The sequence below is a fragment of the Schistocerca gregaria genome, chromosome X (assembly GCF_023897955.1).
Source record: "Schistocerca gregaria isolate iqSchGreg1 chromosome X, iqSchGreg1.2, whole genome shotgun sequence".
In the NCBI taxonomy this organism is placed as follows: domain Eukaryota; kingdom Metazoa; phylum Arthropoda; class Insecta; order Orthoptera; family Acrididae; genus Schistocerca; species Schistocerca gregaria.
In genome coordinates, this window is record NC_064931.1 from 853,502,368 (window position 1) to 853,523,976 (window position 21,609).

At 43.0% G+C, this 21,609-nt stretch overlaps 5 non-coding genes across 5 annotated transcripts; all 5 read right to left on the minus strand.

Annotated features, from left to right (window-relative positions):
• Window positions 1-13,286: 13,286 nt before the first annotated feature.
• On the minus strand, window positions 13,287-13,361 carry Trnas-cga (transfer RNA serine (anticodon CGA)). Its single transcript has one exon. It is a non-coding gene; the product is annotated as a tRNA-Ser (tRNA).
• Window positions 13,362-14,186: 825 nt separating this feature from the next.
• Window positions 14,187-14,261, minus strand: Trnas-cga (transfer RNA serine (anticodon CGA)). The gene has a single exon. It is a non-coding gene; the product is annotated as a tRNA-Ser (tRNA).
• Window positions 14,262-15,386: 1,125 nt separating this feature from the next.
• Trnas-cga (transfer RNA serine (anticodon CGA)) lies at window positions 15,387-15,461 on the minus strand. The gene has a single exon. It is a non-coding gene; the product is annotated as a tRNA-Ser (tRNA).
• Window positions 15,462-18,876: 3,415 nt separating this feature from the next.
• On the minus strand, window positions 18,877-18,951 carry Trnas-cga (transfer RNA serine (anticodon CGA)). Its single transcript has one exon. It is a non-coding gene; the product is annotated as a tRNA-Ser (tRNA).
• A 525-nt stretch (window positions 18,952-19,476) lies between these two features.
• Trnas-cga (transfer RNA serine (anticodon CGA)) lies at window positions 19,477-19,551 on the minus strand. Its single transcript has one exon. It is a non-coding gene; the product is annotated as a tRNA-Ser (tRNA).
• Window positions 19,552-21,609: the final 2,058 nt, after the last annotated feature.

The following is a 21,609-nucleotide window of genomic DNA, read 5'->3' on the forward strand; positions in this document are numbered from 1 at the left end:
GTCACTCAAGAAAGTTATAACTAAGCTTTACTTGTTTAATCAGAATCAGACGATGACTCTCCTTGGCCTCAGTCTCGATGATTCAAAGCAATCTACAGTCTTGTGTAAATAAAATGTCTTGGTTTTCTTGCGTTGTGTAGTCAGTCGGGAAACCTCAGATCAAGCGGAAAGTTTGCTTTGATAGAGTTTAATTATCCAATGAAATAATGGAGCTCTTCGATCTAATAATTGCAGGTTCGTTTCCAATTCATCGGAAGTTCCCTTCTGATTACCAACGAAACGACACCACTGTGCAAATTACCAATTAGAGAATACATATATAATGAAATTCCTTAAACACCTTTGATGTAAATGCTCAGTATATATTTTGTTGAGTAGCATATTATATATTTTCAATCTCTTTCTTCCCGTAATCTCGATAACAAAATTACAATTATTCAATGTGGCTGTTTGGCATGGAGAAGATCATAAAGTCCTCTCATCACACCCGAGAGAATATTACAAAAAGTAATTATGGGCTCATGGAATGGTAATAGTACTCTACTACTTTGCACATCGATTCTGCAAGTATATAGATGGCGAGTAAGAAACGTAATTCACTGATAGAATTGTGCAGGGATAATTAGTGGAATATAAAGAGATATTACACACAAGCATTATTCATAGGTGAATATAATCTACATTGTTTAATAATAACAGAACAACAGAATGAAATGTGTTGCTTTAAGTCAGATAGTTATTCCTTAGTAAGAAGTGACCATAGGGAGTACCAGAGAGAGGGTGGGGTAGCTCTTTATATTAGTTAACAGATTAAAATAAGAAAAAACGTTTATGCCTTGAACAGTATTGCAGAGTAGGGCCACTTGAAGTAGGTGGCATGGTGTTTCATTACAAACGCTTCTTGAAGCACAAAGTAGTCGGTATTTGTCGCCCACCAAATAGAAAGTCGGACAAGATCTTCAACAGCCGGAATAGGATCATCTGAGTGGTTCTTTTATCGAAATTGTGTGACACAAGTCGACTTACAGGATATGTGCACAGGTTTAGTGTTAACATTAAGGAACACATTATTTTTTAGTCCTACACAGGCAACTACACTTAACAACAGGTTTTTCGCAAAGCTGGACCTGCTGACCTCACAGTACTAGATGATTTAAATATTGATACAAATTCTGGAAGTAGTAGTAATTTAAAGTTACCAAGTATTTTCGAATTTGTATATGTTGCAAATACAGTAACTTCAGATGCCGTAATAAAGGATTCATCATTCAGTAGGATAGACTGTGTAATGATTAGCAAATATGATAAAGACAGTATTAAGTCCAGTATATTACAACTCCACTACTTTGACTGTTATCACCAACATGATGATTTTTTGAAAGGGTATCCTACAGAAACTGCAAAAATAATTCAGCAGAGACAAAGCCTAATTACTACAAATAATCACACTCAAAAACACGTTAGTTAGAAAGAAGTGGGGCAGTATCTACCAGTTAATGGGATCAAATAATAAACTGGACAATTGAATTCAAGGCATTCTGACACTTCATGTCCAATCAAAATAAAAGCAGTTCCCAATAAATGCGAAAAAAGAGCCAGGTTAAAATTGCCAGGTAGATTAGTACAGCTCAGATAGAATACCCATGCTATGTATGAACTGTACAAGCCTTATAGGCAATATACTGTATTTTCAAAGAAAAATATACCAGTGCCAAGAAGTTTCAAATCAAAATTTCCAAATAACTCGTACCATGGAGGTATAGGAAATATTTGAAGAATTTCACACATAGACAATCAAGAGTTTAAATTCCTTAGTCTACACTTCGATGGTGAAACCATTTTAACTCTGTATTGAGAAAAATTAGGAGTACATTGTAAGTGCTTAATCAACTGTCGAAAATAACAGAATGTTTTAAAACGCTGAAAACACTATACTATGGGATAGTTTTCCTATTTACAAATTATGACACAGAACTGTTCAGTTATGCTGCTGATCTGCAGTAAGTGACAGAATTTATGCAACACCTTGCTTCATTATTATGCTGAACTGTACAACTACACTGTCTGTTAAGACACAGCGTAACATGCAGTGAGATGAAGTGCTACAAACGCATTGTCATCAGGCGTGAAGCTGCAAAAACTGTCTGAATGTTCCATAAAATTTCAGGGGTGCAACCGCATAAATTCAGCTTCTTCTTCTAATATTTCAGATGAATACCATCCAGCCACCTTGAGAGTGAACAGAGGGATTAAAGCTCCAGCACTTGCTCTGTCCTTTTAAACTCAAGGACCGAACCACTGCGTATGCGGCCAAAGATATACAACGCGCCAGATATGTTAATAGGCGGCAAAGAGGAGTAACATATGTATGGAAATTAAATCTATGGCTACGCAGTCGATCCACACGGTGATATCGAAGAGTCCCAGAGAGGTGTACCATCGCGACGTCTTTGTGATTTAATTAGAGAAATTGCCAGATTCCATGTTTCGTCCAAGATGAAGCCTCTGTCTCTATTAATTAAATTCGTCAACAACCGAATTTCAGTTGCTTCTTTCACAACTGAATCCCAGAAAGATGAAGTCGAGGCTAAAATTTCGACATTATCGTACACCATAGAGTGCCCAGTGTCAATACAGTGCTCCACTACGGCAGATTTATTAGGTTGTAGGAGACGGCTGTATCTGTAGTGCTCCGTGCAGCTTTCCTGGACTGTACGTGTCGTCTGTCCGATGTACGAACGGCCGCACTCACAGGGGATCTTAAAGACCCCAGGCTTCTGAAGCACCAAATCATGTTTAATGAAACACAGGAGTGCTGCAGCCTTTGGTGGATGGCGTTCATACATCGGACAGACGATATGCACAGTCCAGGAGATATGCACAGAGCTCCGCAGGTACACCCATCTCTTACAATTAAATCACAAAGATGTCGCGACGATGTAGCTCTCTGTGACACATCGATATCACCATTTGGATTGACTGCGCAGCCATAGGTTTAATTTTCATGTATATTCTTTGACCATAGTTACTAGTAGACTGGCCTTGCTGTGCAGAAGCTATAGGGCTGGTGTGGCTCAAACATAACCCACTTGATAGTTGGCAAAACGTGGCGGGATTTCAAATCAGCGGTCTGCCAGCCTATGTTTGTATCGTATTCTACCCACATTTCTCAAATGACTGCCAAACGCTTCCAACAAAGATTACATTTTTATTTGTGAAAAATTATGTCAGAACTACATTTGACCTGGTTTTGTTCACAGTACCATTTATAGAATCTAACAAATACATCGAACGCCCCTCTGATGGGCAGCGGGACGAAATTACTATGAACTATCAATTAAAGTAAAATGTCGTTAAAATCCTTTTAAACAGTAAGAGTGGGCTTGTAACAAAACTTTAAACATTGGATTCACCGCGTTTTGAGCTCTAGTCACTTATAAAAGAAAATGGGATATGGGAATTATGTCAACTATAGGTGCCAAAATTGTCAACTTTGGGAGCAGGTCCATTTTAGACTATCAATTTTAGGTGCACTTCAAAGGTGCACAAAGGTGCACATACTTTATACTATCAATTTAAAAAAAAATTATATTTTAGATGAAAGTTGAGACTTTGAAGTTCCAGAAAATAGTTTCGGAGCCTACATTTATTTAATAGTATTAGAAGGTAGAAAAAAATTCTCTTCATGTGTCGACTACAGGTGCTCTTACCTTATTATAATCTCACTTGTATATACAAAAAGGCACGTATGTGTAGATGGCTTTTTCCGCTTCAGGGCCTGTATCCAAAGCCACCTTCGGCTTTCATCCTTAGGGGACCTATGAGTAGGGACGAGAAACAGTTATACTTGCCTCTGTAACCAAATTATCGCAGAAATTTTCCAAAATGTAATATGAGTCTGACTTTACAGGCATCACTTTCAACACTTTAAATTACGTGATACTCTATTTCAAGTGTAAAAAACATATAAAAGTCATTTCGGCAGATTTCAATAAACGCATCTCCACTACCATAGAAACACTTACACGTGAAATGTAATACCATTTCCCCCAACAAAATGCTGACTACAACCATAAGCGCAACACGAAACAACCATGTTTTGCCAACATTCAAGTTACTTTAGCCCAGAGATGTTGGAGCTACGAAAATAACGTCAGGGCCAGTCTATTATACTTATGGTCGAAGTGTATATTTTACGACTCTTTGCCGCCTATCAACATCCCTGGCACCTTGTGTATCTTTGGCCGCATACGCAGTGGTTTAGTTCTTGTCTTCTCGAGTTTAAAAGGACAGAGCAAGTGCAGGAGCGTTAGTCAGTTCGGCTCACTCTGAGATGGTTGGACGGTATTCAGCCGCAGTATTAGCAGAAGAAGCTGAATTTATGCTGCAGCGAGCCTGAAATTCTATGGAACAGTCATTACACCGCGAAAACATGAAGGTGTCTCAATGTTGTCAGACTGTCTTAGACAATGAGAAAGACTATATTGCTGCTGATTTATATACCATTTATTTTTAACTGCTGTGTTCAGTAAACTAAGGAAAACACGCCATTTAGTATGCACTCTGCTAATACAAATAATTACAACTTAACACGATAACATTACGAAAAACATAATTTTAAATAAAACTAAGAGTCCCAAATTGTCACGAATAAGCAGGATAATACACATTTCAAACGGTCTGTGTCTACCTTCTGACCCCAGTGGTACTGAAGTAGCATTACAGACTACCACAAAAGTACGCAAACATAGCACTATGGATAGATACATAGCAAAATCCAGTCAGCAGATCATTCAGTGCCACACTTAAGTCTTTACAATTGACAGAAACAGAAGAAGCAGGCACTAACAAATGTCAATTCAGCAAGTTTTTCACTTTTAGCTCTGCGGGGTATTACTGAATGTCGATATGCCTGCTAGCTGATTTCACAGATGAGGGGAAAATCTTGTCTTCAGCGAGATTACAATCGAAGACACACGCTCTTTTGCTTCACGTTCAAGCACTCTACTGCTAAGCTAGCATACAAGTGTATGAAACATCACTCACTTGTTGTCCCAATGATGGCTAAGACAGAAAATTTGCAATTTAAATGACAAAGTAAGCTGCTGTTTCTGCTTGAACAATCTTCCCAGACTCAAAAACATAAATTTGCTGCCTCTATGTCACGCCTAAAATGGAATAATTCAGAATATTTTATCTAAATGACAAGAGAATATCGAGTGACTATATCAAGATAATTCTGTACCAAACCAGGAGGTAAATCGACACCCCTCATAGAAACCAAATGTATTTTACAATGTTGGCAGTTCTACATCAGACTAGCGACAGTCAGAATACATCTGCTCAGCCAATGTGAATCTTAAGCCTGGCTAACAGTGAGGAAGCTCGTCCTTCAAAGGTGCAGTGTTGCTGCTATTGGGAGCAGAAATACCTTGTATAAGCCAATGAGTTTTATTCGCATTTCTGTAAGTATTATAAATAAAGACCAGGGAAAAGTATTTCGACGGTTCTCCTCTTCTGTAGCTGTCATAGACACTTTTGTTTTTCTGCTTTAAGCAAACTGAAGATTAAGTGATTCACTTTTTTAACGTCACCAGATGCTATTAACATTATGAGTAAATAACACTGATTTAAATATTATATACTTAAAAATAGTTTTCCTTGTGACTGTATGCATTGACACCAACTCTGCTACATAATAACACAAATGAAAAGACTACACAGCACAGTTGAGAAAGTTCCCATTTTGTAATCAAAGTTCATATGCTGCGAATAAATATAGTTTCAGAACACAAAAGCAAACCATGCTAGAGAATTCCGTGAAATGGTGGAAAAATGGGACTGAAGAACTACGAAGATAAATAACCAAGGTGCGTTATGCTTGTAGTTTATTTCTCAGTTGTTTCACACTAACCCTCGCATGCCTGTTGTTTCATGACTTTGTACTAAAATGATTGACATTGAATTCACACTCACGACTGTCTAATTTTTTGGTTTATCTCTGTTATTCAAGTCATTCATTGGTGGGATTGTGAGACTACCCCACTTGATATGAAACGTCTTACTTTCTTATTTGTAAAAAAAGAAGATTTTGGGAAATATGTCTGTCATTCATCTTCTTTGTTGAGTTTTGCCATAGATCCAATGTTTGTTATTGTTGCTGGTTACTATTGTTGAGTTGAATTTGACGTTCACTGTTGAGCTGACATTACACGAGTCAGTATTTCATCTGTAAGTCATGATGTCCAAAGGACTTTCTAGCGAAGAGATCACAGAAAATCTATACAATTCTGATGTCTGTGAAGATGAAAATGAATGGGACATTGATAATGTACTGAATGAATATATGGAACCTCTTGACAAAGACCATATCATAGCATCAGATGAAGCTGATGATGAAAAATCAGAAGACACTACACATTCACATAAACAAGTATAAGAAGAAGAAAAGGATGAAGAAGAAGTAGAAGAAGAAGAAGAAGAAGACGAGCACATTGGAGATTCGTTTATTTCTAGAAGGGGACTACAATTTTCTAGTGAAACACCAAAAGGTGGGCGACGATTTTGAATGTAACACCTGGTCCAGTGAACGATGGAACAACAATCAAAACAATAACAGAGTCACTTTTATTATTATCTCACCGGAAATTGTGAGCATCATTGTAGAAGAAACGAACAAAGAAGACAAACGAGTAATTTCTTTGTGGAATGCGGCTCATTCCTCGAACAAAACGACATGGAGAGATATAAATGCAACTGAAGTGTACGCTGTATTAGCAATACTAATAGGAGCTGGTCGAACTCATGGACATCGCACAAGTGCTTCCAATCTGTTAGGAGGTAATGTTGCCTTTCGGCAACCATTCTTTTCTGCTGTCATGTCAAGAAACCGATTTTTGTCTATACTGAAGTTCTTGTGATTTCACATCAGAGACAGAAGAGCACAGAGAATTGAAGAAAACAAGGACAAGCTACAAGCCATCAGGGTTGAGTTCGACAAATTTCAATCTAACTTGTGCAAGAACTTCTATCCTTATGAATATGAGAGTATTGATGAACGAGTAGCAATGTACCGAGGAAACTGCACTTTTAGTGTTTATATAAAGAGCAAGCCATGACAGTAAAATTTGGGTTTGTCCTGATGTGAAGATATCTTACTTGTTACAGATCCAAATTTACACATTAATGGTGGACAATACTCGGGAAGTGAATCTAGGGCAGAGAGTTGTTTTGGATCTGATGGAACCATTTGTGAATAACGGTCATGGTGTAACAACTGATAATTTTTTCACCAGTTTTCCGTTGGCTGCTGAACTACTAAAGTGAAACACGACATTGGTTGGTACCTTGCGTTCCAATAAGAAAGAGATTCCAAAAGTATTCTTGCCAAAAAGAAAGAGAGAAGTTCACTCTTCAATGTTTGGTTTCACAAATGAATTCACTCTAGTTCCCTATGTTCCAAAGAAGGGAAAGGTAGTAATACTACTCTCTACTCAGCTTAATGAGGGACAAGTGAGTGGTGACGAAAGTGAACATAAGCCCAAAATCATACTGCACTACAACAAAATCAAAGGTGCTGTAGATAATGGGGACAAAATGGCAAGAGAATACAGTTGTGTTAGAGGAACAAGGCGGTGGCCACTAAGAATCTTCGTGGAAATGATAGATATTGCAGCACTGAATGCATATATTCTGCACACTCAAAGATTTCCTGAATGGCAGAAGAATAACTAAAGCCAACGTAAACTCTTCATGACTGAACTGGCATTTGGAATCAGCAAAGGCAACATGGAAGAAAGAGCCCAAAATATTAACGGTCTTCATAAAGTTGTACAAAATGCACTGAAAGCTTGTGGTATTGCAATTCCTACAGCAGTGATCCAGACCCAGTGTTCCAAGATACCAACGCCACAACGATGTCAAGATTGCAAGAGAAACCAAGATTGGAAAAAAAGATTCTGTTGTGTAACGTGAAAGAAATCTGTTTGTAATATACACAGAGAAGAAACTGTTACTGTGAAGTGCATGTAGTGCAAAAATGTACTTGACTGGAAAGTTGAAAAAAGCCTTGTGTTATTTTACTACAGTGACTACTGAGGTCCATAGATTATTAATTTTCTGTTCGTTGAGTACTGGATTTAGTGAAAGATATAAATTTTTTTGTACTTTGTATCTGTGATTTCATTAAACACTTCTAATAACCTGAAAAGCTGTTTTTCAATACTGAATAAACCCATTCAATGGATATAACGAAATCTGAGAACAAATATTATAATAAAACACAAAACTCTTTTGGGGTAGTCCAAATACCCTGCTTGGTAAAATGGAGATGTGAAAAAGCTTAGTAACGGGAGGGCTAACAACCCCCAAGATTATCACTACATTCATATGTGAATTATCGAGGTGTAATTGTTAAAATCGACTGTTTGTGGCCGGATCTGACTCAGTGGACAACACTAATAGTAATGTCACCTTGGAGACAACTGGAAAGAGTTATTAACGTTTTCAAGATAGTCACTGGCGTATCAACTTACCTCCTGAGACAACTGCCCATCAGTTCTTGCTTAACTAAAAAGTTGAGGGTCACATAAAAAGGGTAAAACAAGATGGGAATGGTGACTAGGCACCTCAGTCTTTACATCACTGTGAAATAGCTTGTAAATGTGAAGCATTGGTAAGGCAACGAATTTAGGAGGAATAACGTTGAAGACACAAATTAAACATTTGAAATGGAACCTAACTCATTTTTTCCATAAGAATTTCGGTTATAAAATCGTCTCTACACAGCTAACAAATCCCAAATGCATGTAACAGAAGGTCTCTCTGTCTGGCTCAAGCTGCCAGAGACTGTGGTCATGTGTACATGAGATGCATTTGCTTGTGTGTGTATGTGTGTGTGTGTGTGTGTGTGTGTGTGTGTGTGTGTGTGTGTGTGTGTTATGTCTAATTTTGACAAAGGCCTTCTTGACAGAAAACTAATTGTGTAACATTCTTTTTGTTTTGCCTTTCTGCGATTCAGCATTTCCACTATACGGTGAGTAGCAACTACCCGTCTCATTATATTGTTACATTCCTTCCTGGATTTCCCATTGTTTGAAGATCTCTTCAAGTCGTTTTAAACACTATGATAACTTCAAGTCACAGTGTGGAGTGTCTGCCACCCGATACTGTCGTCATCCCAATCCTGGTACTATGCAATCGCGAACCAGCATGCTACAGTTTCATCGAAAAGCTTAGCAATGATATAGTTTCAGGTAGAGAGTCAAAAAGAGAGAATGAAAAAGTCCAAAAATCACATGAAATTACATATATCAGTTTCCACAGAATCAGTATGGTTTAATGTTACTTTAAAAAGCTTAATCACATCATAGTAATCCTGGGTTATGTAGGGAGCGGTGATTCATTTCTTAATTTCGATAGTACAGTATGTATGTTTCTCAAGAGAGACACCTGGGGCCTGTAGGGTTGGTCGAGCTATGTTAGCATGCTGAAATATTGCAAGAGCTCGATGTTCCATGTGCAGCTGTTGAGCTACATCAGAAGTTTCCTGAAACATGTCTTACAAGGATGAACCACAAGAGGTTGCTCTCTGACACTGTCAAACCTCACTTGGTGAAAGGAGGACGAAAATAAAAATGGTATCTTATTTTGTCTTAGGTGGTGACATTCAATAGTTTCTGAGAAAATGACAGTCAAACCTTTGGTGCTACTATGCCAGTTTGCATGCATGGTGTTATACCAAGCGAATTGATAGCTTAGTGGCTAACACCACAGGTTCGAATTTTTGTGCTCTATGTTCATGTCCAATCTTATGTTACTTTTTCGTTTTGTTGTCGTGGAAGCATATAACATCAACGACATGAATATTTTTTTGACATCAAGAAATACAATGATATTATTTACAAGATAAGTAAGCATTTAAAATATTATTACAACCAGATTTTATCATCACAAATGCTGTACAACCTTAAGTAACTATCAGTAACAGAACATGAAAAATGTATAAGTCCTATTACATAAGGGTTTGCTTTGATTAGTAATTTTGTACTACAGGAGAACCAGTGTATCACCAGGGTGCTCTCTATCATAAAGGCGTTCAAAGCAAAAAACTCAGAGAAACCATCAGCAATTTGTGAAAGTGCATATGCAATTGTCACATTCCTTCTGTCATTATCATTATGAAAAGCAACTTCGTTAAAGTTCTAAATACCTCGCTGTTTGACGGTAATTTCTTGGCAAACCAAGTAGCTAAAATCATTTTTTTGAACTACAGCAACAGGTTTAGCAACAGAGATTTCATTCCATAAATTAATTGGGGGAGAGGGGAGGCGATAAGGTGTGGTCAAGAGCTGAATGAAAGAATGCAACCTTGTGTGCATGTGAATGTGCAGAATCAGCTGGAATTTTCTTGATCTCAAAATTTCAACAGCAGATTATAACATCAGCATTAATATTTTCTGCAAACCTACCAATTCAGATTTACGAGCTGATTCTGCCCATCCACATTCACACAAGGATGTACCCTTTAATTTTACTACAGAACACACTTTATCAATGGCCCTTTCCATGATTAATTTATAGAAAGAAATTGCTGTTATAAAATCTATTGCCATTGACAATAGAGATTATCAAAATTTAGTAGATTACATCATCAACAGGAAAACTTCTAAAAATGATCCATATTACAGAGAAATACACCTGACGCCAACAAAGCAGAAAATAGTAAACGAATTTCTATTTCTGTCCCAGGAAATGTCTGCAATAAGTTAAAACAATTATTACAAATATAATGCAACCTAATCAATTAACAACAACCTAAGGAAAAATCTCGTACATACAGTTAATAAGTCTTTGATCCCTTTTCTAACTCAGGTGTTCAGAAGATCATTTGTAATAATTTCCCCTGATATTGCATAGGTCAAACTGGCAAATGTGATAAAAATAAGGTGTAAAGAACATTTAATAGGAAAGAAGGGTGGTAATGTGCATCACTTTGCAAAAAAATGGTTCGAATGACTACGAGCACTATGGGACTCAACTTCGGAGGTCATTAGTCCCCTAGAACTTAGAACTAGTTAAACCTAACTAACCTAAGGACATCACACACATCCATTCCCGAGGCAGGATTCGAACCTGCGACCGGGGCGGTCGCGCGGTTCCAGACTGAAGTGCCTAGAACTGCAGGGCCACTTCGGCCGGCATCACTTTGCATCTGCTGAGTATTTGCTCTTTATTAATCATTCCCCTAAAGACCTGGAAGAAACCGTAATTTTCTGTAAGATGGTTGAGGGGGGAAAGTAGACTTATTGGAAAAACTGGAATGTTTAAACACATGCTCAGTAGCGATGGTAACATGTTAAATGATCAACTGCAACTTCCATGTTGACAGTTCCTTGAAGGTGATTACCTGGTACTTGTCATTCATTTTCATCAAATTTCTGTTTCTATTGTAAAATATTTATCTCTTTCTATTTATTCTCCTTGTTGGTGTTACAGTTACTTTTTAAGTTTCAGATTCTCCTCCCTACCTCCCTACATCCGATCTTCTTCCATTTTTCTGCATAAAAATTTTCTCAGCCCCTTTTCGATATAACATGGCGATTGATAGTTCACATTTTATCTGTTGCTATGTGCATATGTTTCCATGCAGATGCACCACCCACCTATGTTTCCCATTTTGTGTACTGCGATAACTTTGTCAGTCACTGTATGACACCAATCACATATGTGTCATTTCGTTGCCTTTTAATTTTGTGTACATTTTAAGATGAATACTTTTACACTTAGCCAAGCTCCAACAGTAATCTATTTTGATAGATTTTATTTGGTTTTACCGATGGTCACGCACACCATGTTACTTGACATTAGTTTCTTTGCTCTGAAATTTGTCATTGCCAATGAATGACATTATGTGCAAGTAATATTTGTTTATTATATTTTTATCCAGTAGTCTTGTACATCCTTTACACCTTGATAATTCTTTTTTAGTGCAACACAAAAAATTCCTAAATAGGTCCATGTAATTCTGAAGAACATAATTTTGTAATGGTTGTTAATAAACTTATATACACACAACTGGGTGGCTGATTTCCTCAAATTATTCAGTTATCATGATAAGTTGTAAGTATTTAAATTAGTACAGTGCACACTAAATAGTGTGTTTTTGTCAGTTTATTAACCACAGAAGTAAAAATAAGAAATAAATCAGCACCAATATTGTCTCTGACGTTATCTAAAAGAACCTGACCATGTTTGGATGATTTTTCAATTTCACACCTGTGGACAATATATTGTTATGACTTCGCCCCCTTGCATGTTAACTGTATTAAAAGACAGTAACGCTGTACAGCTCAGAATTATGATGATGTGAGGGGTCTTGCAAATTATGTCACCAACTGCACACTTCAAGAGAATACTGGTGCTATAGAGAAGAACTGTTAGGTTGAGACATGGTATGGTGTGCAGGGAGATCTATCATGATGTCATTATCCAAAATAAATACCTTATTATATGCTCCTTCCATATACATAGATGTATCACTTTTGTTTGTATATTGTCAACGTGACACACTCAAATGGTATGATGTTATTAACTAAAACACAAGTAACACACATAGTACCAGAACGAGATTTGCACTCTGCAGCGGAGTGTGCGCTGATATGAAACTTCGGGCAGATTAAAACTGTGTGCCCGACCGAGACTCGAACTCGGGACCTTTGCCTTTCCCAGGCAAGTGCTCTACCAACTAAGCTACCGAAGCATGACACACGCCCGGTACTCACAGCTTTACTTCTGCCAGTATCCGTCTCCTACCTTCCAAACTTTACAGAAGCTCTTCTGCGAGACATGCAGAACTAGCACTCCTGAAAGAAAGGATACTGTGGAGACATGGCTTAGCCACTGCCTGGGGGATGTTTCCAGAATGAGATTTTCACTCTGCAGCGGAGTGTGCGCTGATATGAAACTTCCTGGCAGATTAAAACTGTGTGCCCGACCGAGACTCGAACTTGGGACCTTTGCCTTTCGCGAGCAAGTGCTCTACCAACTGAGCTACCGAAGCACGACCCACGCCCGGTACTCACAGCTTTACTTCTGCCAGTATCCGTCTCCTACCTTCCAAACTTTAGAGAAGCTCTTCTGCGAGACATGCAGAACTAGCACTCCTGAAAGAAAAGATACTGTGGAGACATGGCTTAGCCCCAGCCTGGGGGATGTTTCCACAATGAGATTTTCACTCTGCAGCGGAGTGTGCGCTGATATGAAACTTCCTGGCAGATTAAAACTGTGTGCCCGACCGAGACTCGAACTCGGGACCTTTGCCTTTCGCGGGCAAGTGCTCTACCAACTGAGCTACCGAAGCACGACCCACCCCCGGTACTCACAGCTTTACTTCTGCCAGTATCCGTCTCCTAACTTCCAAACTTTACAGAAGCTCTTCTGCGAGACATGCAGAACTAGCACTCCTGAAAGAAAGAATACTGTGGAGACATGGCTTAGCCACAGCCTGGGGGATGTTTCCACAATGAGATTTTCACTCTGCAGCGGAGTGTGCGGTGATATGAAACTTCCTGGCAGATTAAAACTGTGAGCCCGACCGAGACTCAAACTCCGGACCTTTGCCTTTCGCGGGCAAGTGCTCTACCAACTGAGCTACCGAAGCACGACCCACGCCCAGTACTCACAGCTTTACTTCTGCCAGTATCCGTCTCCTACCTTCCAAACTTTACAGAAGCTCTTCTGCGAGACATGCAGAACTAGCTCTCCTGAAAGAAAGGATACTGTGGAGACATGGCTTAGCCACAGCCTGGGGGATGTTTCCAGAATGAGATTTTCATTCTGCAGCGAAGTGTGCGCTGATATGAAACTTCCTGGCAGATTAAAACTGTGTGCCCGACCGAGACTCGAACTCAGGACCTTTGCCTTTCGCGGGCAAGTGCTCTACCAACTGAGCTACCGAAGCACGACCCACGCCCGGTACTCACAGCTTTACTTCTGCCAGTATCCGTCTCCTACCTTCCAAACTTTACAGAAGCTCTTCTGCGAGACATGCAGAACTAGCACTCCTGAAAGAAAGGATACTGTGGAGACATGGCTTAGCCACAGCCTGGGGGATGTTTCCACAATGAGATTTTCACTCTGCAGCGGAGTGTGCACTGATATGAAACTTCCTGGCAGATTAAACCTGTGTGCCCGACCGAGACTCGAACTCGGGACCTTTGCCTTTCGCGGGCAAATGCTCTACCAACTGAGCTACCGAAGCACGACCCACCCCCGGTACTAACAGCTTTACTTCTGCCAGAATCCGTCTCCTACCTTCCAAACTTTACAGAAGCTCTTCTGCGAGACATGCAGAACTAGCACTCCTGAAAGAAAGGATACTGTGGAGACATGGCTTAGCCACAGCCTGGGGGATGTTTCCAGAATGAGATTTTCACTCTGCAGCGGAGTGTGCGCTGATCTGAAACTTCCTGGCAGATTAAAACTGTGTGACCGACCGAGACTCGAACTCGGGACCTTTGCCTTTCGCGGGCAAGTGCTCTACCAACTGAGCTACCGAAGCACGACCCACGCCCGGTACTCACAGCTTTACTTCTGCCAGTATCCGTCTCCTACCTTCGAAACTTTACAGAAGCACTTCTGCGAGACATGCAGAACTAGCACTCCTGAAAAAAAGGATACTGTGGAGACATGGCTTAGCCACAGCCCGGGGGATGTTTCCAGAATGAGATTTTCACTCTGCAGCGGAGTGTGCGCTGATATGAAACTTCCTGGCAGATTAAAACTGTGTGACCGACCGAGACTCGAACTCGGGACCTTTGCCTTTCGCGGGCAAGTGCTCTACCAACTGAGCTACCGAAGCACGACCCACGCCTGGTACACACACCTTTACCTCTGCCAGGATCCGTCTCCTACCTTCCAAACTTTACAGAAGCACTTCTGCGAGACATGCAGAACTAGCACTCCTGAAAGAAAGGATACTGTGGAGACATGGCTTAGCCACAGCCTGGGGGATGTTTCCAGAATGAGATTTTCACTCTGCAGTGGAGTGTGCGCTGATATGAAACTTCCTGGCAGATTAAAACTGTGTGCCCGACCGAGACTCGAACTCGGGACCTTAGCCCCTCGCGGGCGATTGCTCTACCATGTGAGCTACCGAAGCACGACCCACGCCCGGTACTCACAGCTTTACTTCTGCCAGTATCCGTCTCCTACCTTCCAAACTTTAGAGAAGCTCTTCTGCGAGACATGCAGAACTAGCACTCCTGAAAGAAAGGATACTGTGGAGACATGGCTTAGCCAGAGCCTGGGGGATGTTTCCAGAATGAGATTTTCACTCTGCAGCGGAGTGTGCGCTGATATGAAACTTCCTGGCAGATTAACACTGTGTGCCCGACCGAGACTCGAACTCGGGACCTTTGCCTTTCGCGGGCAAGTGCTCTACCAACTGAGCTACCGAAGCATGACCCACGCCCGGTACTCACAGCTTTACTTCTGCCAGTATCCGTCTCCTACCTTCCAAACTTTACAGAAGCTCTTCTGCGAGACATGTAGAATTAGCACTCCTGAAAGAAAGGATACTGTGGAGACATGTCTTAGCCACAGCCTGGGGGATGTTTCCAGAATGAGATTTTCACTCTGCAGCGGAGTGTGCGCTGATATGAAACTTCCTGGCAGATTAAAACTGTGTGCCCGACCGAGACTCGAACTTGGGACCTTTGCCTTTAGCGGGCGATTGCTCTACCAAGTGAGATACCGAAGCACGACCCACGCCCGGTACTCACAGCTGTACTTCTGCCAGTATCCGTATCCTACCTTCCAAACTTTACAGAAGCTCTTCTGCGAGACATGCAGAACTAGCACTCCTGAAAGAAAGGATACTGTGGAGACATGGCTTAGCCACAGCCTGGGGGATGTTTCCACAATGAGATTTTCACTCTGCAGCGGAGTGTGCGCTGATATGAAACTTCCTGGCAGATTAAAACTGTGAGCCCGACCGAGACTCGAACTCGGGACCTTTGCCTTTCGCGGGCAAGTGCTCTACCAACTGAGCTACCCAAGCACGACCCACGCCCGGTACTCACAGCTTTACTTCTGCCAGTATCCGTCTCCTACCTTCCAAACTTTAGAGAAGCTCTTCTGCGAGACATGCAGAACTAGCACTCCTGAAAGAAAGGATACTGTGGAGACATGGCTTAGCCACAGCCTGGGGGATGTTTCCAGAATGAGATTTTCACTCTGAAGCGGAGTGTGCGCTGATATGAAACTTCCTGGCAGATTAAAACTGTGGCCGGACCGAGACTCGAACTCGGGACCTTTGCCATTCGCGGGCAAGTGCTCTACCAACTGAGCTACCGAAGCACAACCCACGCCAGGTACTCACAGCTTTACTTCTGCCAGTATCCGTCTCCTACCTTCCAAACTTTACAGAAGCTCTTCTGCGAGACATGCAGAACTAGCACTCCTGAAAAAAAGGATACTGTGGAGACATGGCTTAGCCACAGCCTGGGGGATGTTTCCAGAATGAGATTTTCACTCTGCAGTGGAGTGTGCGCTGATATGAAACTTCATGGCAGATTAAAACTGTGTGCCCGACCGAGACTCGAACTCAGGACCTTTGCCTTTCGCGGGCAAGTGCTCTACCAACTGAGCTACCGAAGCACGACCCACGCCCGGTACTCACTGCTTTACTTCTGCCAGTATCCGTCTCCTACCTTCCAAACATTACAGAAGCTCTTCTGCGAGACATGCAGAACTAGCACTCCTGAAAGAAAGGATACTGTGGAGACATGGCTTAGCCACAGCCTGGGGGATGTTTCCACAATGAGATTTTCACTCTGCAGCGGAGTGTGCGCTGATATGAAACTTCCTGGCAGATTAAAACTGTGTGCCCGACCGAGACTCGAACTCGGGACCTTTGCCTTTCGCGGGCAAGTGCTCTACTAACTGAGCTACCGAAGCACGACCCACGCCTGGTACTCACAGCTTTACTTCTGCCAGGATCCGTCTCCTACCTTCCAAACTTTACAGAAGCACTTCTGCGAGACATGCAGAACTAGCACTCCTGAAAGAAAGGATACTGTGGAGACATGGCTTAGCCACAGCCTGGGGGATGTTTCCAGAATAAGATTTTCACTCTGCAGTGGAGTGTGAGCTAATATGAAACTTCCTGGCAGATTAAAACTGTGTGCCCGACCGAGACTCGAACTCGGGACCTTTGCCTTTCGCGGGCAAGTGCTCTACCAACTGAGCTACCCAAGCACGACCCACGCCCGCTACTCACAGCTTTACTTCTGCCAGTATCCGTCTCCTACCTTCCAAACTTTACAGAAGCTCTTCTGCGAGACATGCAGAACTAGCACTCCTGAAAGAAAGGATACTGTGGAGACATGGCTTAGCCACAGCCTGGGGGATGTTTCCAGAATGAGATTTTCACTCTGCAGCGAAGTGTGCGCTGATATGAAACTTCCTGGCAGATTAAAACTGTGTGCCCAACCGAGACTCGAACTCGGGACCTTTGCCTTTCGCGGGCAAGTGCTCTACCAACTGAGCTACCGAAGCACAACCCACGCCCGGTACTAACAGCTTTACTTCTGCCAGAATCCGTCTCCTACCTTCCAAACTTTACAGAAGCTCTTCTGCGAGACATGCAGAACTAGCACTCCTGAAAGAAAGGATACTGTGGAGACATGGCTTAGCCACAGCCTGGGGGATGTTTCCAGAATGAGATTTTCACTCTGCAGCGGAGTGTGCGCTGATATGAAACTTCCTGGCAGATTAAAACTGTGAGCCCGACCGAGACTCGAACTCGGGACCTTTGCCTTTCGCGGGCAAGTGTTCTACCAACTGAGCTACCGAAGCACGACCCACGCCTGGTACACACAGATTTACTTCTGCCAGTATCCGTCTCCTACCTTCCAAACTTTAGAGAAGCTCTTCTGCGAGACATGCAGAACTAGCACTCCTGAAAGAAAGGATACTGTGGAGACATGGCTTAGCCACAGCCTGGGGGATGTTTCCAGAATGAGATTTTCACTCTGCAGCGGAGTGTGCGCTGATATGAAACTTCCTGGCAGATTAAAACTGTGGCCCGACCGAGACTCGAACTCGGGACCTTTAGAGAAGCTCTTCTGCGAGACATGCAGAACTAGCACTCCTGAAAGAAAGGATACTGTGGAGACATGGCTTAGCCACAGCCTGGGGGATGTTTCCAGAATGAGATTTTCACTCTGCAGCGGAGTGTGCGCTGATATGAAACTTCCTGGCAGATTAAAACTGTGGCCCGACCGAGACTCGAACTCGGGACCTTTGCCATTCGCGGGCAAGTGCTCTACCAACTGAGCTACCCAAGCACAACCCACGCCAGGTACTCACAGCTTTACTTCTGCCAGTATCCGTCTCCTACCTTCCAAACATTACAGAAGCTCTTCTGCGAGACATGCAGAACTAGCACTCCTGAAAGAAAGGATACTGTGGAGACATGGCTTAGCCACAGCCTGGGGGATGTTTCCACAATGAGATTTTCACTCTGCAGCGGAGTGTGCGCTGATATGAAACTTCCTGGCAGATTAAAACTGTGTGCCCGACCGAGACTCGAACTCGGGACCTTTGCCTTTCGCGGGCAAGTGCTCTACCAACTGAGCTACAGAAGCACGATCCACGCCCGGTACTCACAGCTTTACTTCTGCCAGTATCCGTCTCCTACCTTCGAAACTTTACAGAAGCTCTTCTGCGAGACATGCAGAACTAGCACTCCTGAAAGAAAGGATACTGTGGAGACATGGCTTAGCCACAGCCTGGGGGATGTTTCCACAATGAGATTTTCACTCTGCAGCGGAGTGTGCGCTGATATGAAACTTCCTGGCAGATTAAAACTGTGTGCCCGACCGAGACTCGAACTCGGGACCTTTGCCTTTCGCGGGCAAGTGCTCTACCAACTGAGCTACCGAAGCACGATCCACACCCGGTACTCACAGCTTTACTTCTGCCAGTATCCGTCTCCTACCTTCGAAACTTTACAGAAGCACTTCTGCGAGACATGCAGAACTAGCACTCCTGAAAGAAAGGATACTGTGGAGACATGGCTTAGCCACAGCCTGGGGGATGTTTCCAGAATAAGATTTTCACTCTGCAGTGGAGTGTGAGCTGATATGAAACTTCCTGGCAGATTAAAACTGTGTGCCCGACCGAGACTCGAACTCGGGACCTTTGCCTTTTGCGGGCAAGTGCTCTACCAACTGAGCTACCCAAGCACGACCCACGCCCGCTACTCACAGCTTTACTTCTGCCAGTATCCGTCTCCTACCTTCCAAACTTTAGAGAAGCTCTTCTGCGAGACATGCAGAACTAGCACTCCTGAAAGAAAGGATACTGTGGAGACATGGCTTAGCCACAGCCTGGGGGATGTTTCCAGAATGAGATTTTCACTCTGCAGCGGAGTGTGCGCTGATATGAAACTTCCTGGCAGATTAAAACTGTGTGCCCGACCGAGACTCGAACTCGGGACCTTTGCCTTTCGCGGGCAAGTGCTCTACCAACTGAGCTACCGAAGCACGACCCACCCCCGGTACTCACAGCTTTACTTCTGCCAGAATCCGTCTCCTACCTTCCAAACTTTACAGAAGCTCCTCTGCGAGACATGCAGAACTAGCACTCCTGAAAGAAAGGATACTGTGGAGACATGGCTTAGCCACAGCTTGGGGGATGTTTCCACAATGAGATTTTCACTCTGCAGCGGAGTGTGCACTAATATGAAACTTCCTGGCAGATTAAACCTGTGTGCCTGACTGAGACTCGAACTCGGGACCTTTGCCTTTCGCGAGCAAATGCTCTACCAACTGAGCTAGCGAAGCACGACCCACGCCCGGTACTCACAGCTTTACTTCTGCCAGAATCCGTCTTCTACCTTCCAAACTTTACAGAAGCTCTTCTGCGAGACATGCAGAACTAGCACTCCTGAAAGAAAGGATACTGTGGAGACATGGCTTAGCCACAGCCTGGGGGATGTTTCCAGAATGAGATTTTCACTCTGCAGCGGAGTGTGCGCTGATATGAAACTTCCTGGCAGATTAAAACTGTGAGCCCGACCGAGACTCGAACTCGGGACCTTTGCCTTTCGCGGGCAAGAGCTCTACCATGTGAGCTACCGAAGCACGACCCACGCCCGGTACTCACAGCTTTACTTCTGCCAGTATCCGTCTCCTACCTTCCAAACTTTACAGAAGCTCTTCTGCGAGACATGCAGAACTAGCACTCCTGAAAGAAAGGATACTGTGGAGACATGGCTTAGCCACAGCCTGGGGGATGTTTCCACAATGAGAATTTCACTCTGCAGCGGAGTGTGCGCTGATATGAAACTTCCTGGCAGATTAAAACTGCGTGCCCGACCGAGACTCGAACTCAGGACCTTTGCCTTTCGCGGGCAAGTGCTCTACCAGCTGAGCTACCGAAGCACGATCCACGGCCGGTACTCACAGCTTTACTTCTGCCAGTATCCGTCTCCTACCTTCCAAACATTACAGAAGCTCTTCTGCGAGACATGCAGAACTAGCACTCCTGAAAGAAAGGATACTGTGGAGACATGGCTTAGCCACAGCCTGGGGGATGTTTCCACAATGAGATTTTCACTTTGCAGCGGAGTGTGCACTGATATGAAACTTCCTGGCAGATTAAACCTGTGTGCCCGACCAAGACTCGAACTGGGGACCTTTGCCTTTCGCGGGCAAATGCTCTACCAACTGAGCTACCGAAGCACAACCCACGCCCGGTACTAACAGCTTTACTTCTGCCAGAATCCGTCTCCTACCTTCCAAATTTTACAGAAGCTCTTCTGCGAGACATGCAGAACTAGCACTCCTGAAAGAAAGGATACTGTGGAGACATGGCTTAGCCACAGCCTGGGGGATGTTTCCACAATGAGATTTTCACTCTGCAGTGGAGTGTGCGCTGATATGAAACTTCCTGGCAGATTAAAACTGTGAGCCCGACCGAGACTCGAACTCGGGACCTTCGCCTTTCGCGGGCAAGTGCTCTACCAACTGAGCTACCGAAGCACGACCCACGCCTGGTACTCACAGATTTACTTCTACCAGTATCCGTCTCCTACCTTCCAAACTTTAGAGAAGCTCTTCTGCGAGACATGCAGAACTAGCACTCCTGAAAGAAAGGATACTGTGGAGACATGGCTTAGCCACAGCCTGGGGGATGTTTCCAGAATGAGATTTTCACTCTGCAGCGGAGTTTGCGCTGATATGAAACTTCCTGGCAGATTAAAACTGTGGCCCGACCGAGACTCGAACTCGGGACCTTTGCCATTCGCGGGCAAGTGCTCTACCAACTGAGCTACCGAAGCACAACCCACGCCAGGTACTCACAGCTTTACTTCTGCCAGTATCCGTCTCCTACCTTCCAAACTTTACAGAAGCTCTTCTGCGAGACATGCAGAACTAGCACTCCTGAAAGAAAGGATACTGTGGAGACATGGCTTAGCCACAGCCTGGGGGATGTTTCCAGAATGAGATTTTCACTCTGCAGTGGAGTGTGCGCTGATATGAAACTTCCTGGCAGATTAAAACTGTGTTCCCGACCGAGACTCGAACTCAGGACCTTTGC